Source organism: Octopus bimaculoides, chromosome 5 (genome assembly GCF_001194135.2).
Source record: "Octopus bimaculoides isolate UCB-OBI-ISO-001 chromosome 5, ASM119413v2, whole genome shotgun sequence".
Classification (NCBI taxonomy): domain Eukaryota; kingdom Metazoa; phylum Mollusca; class Cephalopoda; order Octopoda; family Octopodidae; genus Octopus; species Octopus bimaculoides.
This window is the reverse complement of record NC_068985.1, coordinates 64,631,075-64,633,122: the sequence shown is the minus strand read 5'-3', so window position 1 is coordinate 64,633,122 and position 2,048 is coordinate 64,631,075.

The window sequence follows — 2,048 nt, the reverse complement described above, 5'->3', positions numbered from 1 at the left end:
GTAAATGACCTACCTTCAAGAAGATGTCTGAAGTATTTAATTGACAAATAAGCTGCCAACAATTCTCTGCCGAATATGCTGTATTTTGTTTCTGGTGCCTTCAATTTTTTTGAAAAGAAAGATAGTGGTTGCCAAGAATCACAATGATATTGTTGCAAAACTCCACCGACTCCAACATCGGAAGCATCAACTACCAACGATAATTTCTCTTCAGGAACCGGATAGTTTAAAAGTGTTGCTCTACAAAGTTTATCTTTTATATCTTCAAAAGCTTGCAATTGCTTTTCATTTAAAGTTATTGGTTCGTTTTTCTTTCTTCTATTTTTCAATAGCTCAGTTAAGGGATATAGGATCTCCGTGACCTTAGGAATAAATTTTCTGTAAAAATTAATTATCCCTAAATATTCTCTGAGCTTTCTTAAAGAATTTGGTATTGGAAATTTTTTTATAGCTTCAACTTTCTCTGGCAATGGTCTAATTTCATCTTTATCAATAAGATGACCCAGAAAAGATATAGTGGTTTCACCAAAAACACACTTTGCTGGGTTTATTACTATACCATATTTTGTCAACCTCTTGAAAACTTGTTTTAAATGGTCTTCATGTGCTTCTTCTGATGGACTAGCAATGAGGATATCATCAATATAAGCAAATACGAAAGGTAAATTTCTTGTTACTTTGTCCATAAATCTTTGAAAGGTATTTGCTGCGTTCCTCAATCCAAAAGGCATGCGAAGGAATTCAAACAACCCAAATGGAGTGATAATCGCAGTTTTCGGTATATCTTTTTCTTCCACAGGAATTTGATTGTATGCTCTAACTAAATCAATTTTCGGAAAAACAAGTGCAGCCATTCAAAGAAGTTGCAAATTCCATAATATGAGGAATTGGATATTTGCCTGCTTTTGTTTTTGCATTAAGTTGTCTAAAATCTCCACAAGGACGCCAGTCAATGAGATTTTTTTTTTTACCATAACTAACGGCGTTGACCAGCTACTACTTGAAGGACGAATTATACCAAGGTCCAACATATGACTAAACTCGGCCTTTGCAATCTTCAATTTTTCCAGAGATAGTCTTCTCGGCTTGGAAAAACTTGGCGGTCTTTGTGTGATAATGTGATGTGTTACTGAATGCATACACTTGGTATTTAGAGCTAATGGTGTCGTAATTTTAGGATAATTATTCAACAACCTGTGATACCGATTTTCTGAGGATGCTATGAAATACAATGGACTGTCTGTGACCTCTCTGCATCTCATTCCTTGGACTTTTAATGAAGTTTCTGTGTCTATCAGTTTTTGTTTCCTTATATCTACCATTAAATTGTAGTGTGCGAGAAAATCTGCCCCTAATATTGGGTAAGGCAGATCTGCTACTATGAAGATCCATTTAAATTCTCTTCATAGATTTATATTGAGAGTTAGGCTAATCTCTTCAAATGTTTGGATTTCAGATTGATTAGCTGCTTGAAGAGTCAAATATACAGGCTTTGGTTTTTCTTTTAAAAGTTTTACAGGCCAAATTGAACAAGCTGCTCCTGTATCAACCAAAAACCTTTCTTTCGAGATCGTGTCAAAAACAAAAAATACACGACTTTTATTTAAGCTATCCACAGATTTCGTCGCACTTAATTTGTGGTTGAGAAGTTTCCCGACTTTCTTTTTGTCAGAAAATTAAATGAACGTGGTTTCACACAGCGATAAGATTTGTCATCAAACTTTGAATGGTGCCAGCATATGGCGTTTCTTTTGGGACTTTTCGATCTCCTTCGTCATCTTGTGTTTCTTGTATTTGAGTGACTATCTCTTTCGAACTGAAGACTTTCAATTTTCTTTGTCAATAACTCAAATTGTTTTTCATAACTCTCCTTCAATGCTTGTATTTCATCAGAGATTGAAGGAATTGTATTTACAGACTCTCTAGATGACAATTCCAAAATGCCATCTGCTAAATCTGCCAATTGTTGAAGAGAGTTTTGATTTTTCACAGCCGAAAGCAAGGTTTGTGTCTTGTAAGGCAATTTAGTAAAGAAAACCTCTTTGAGG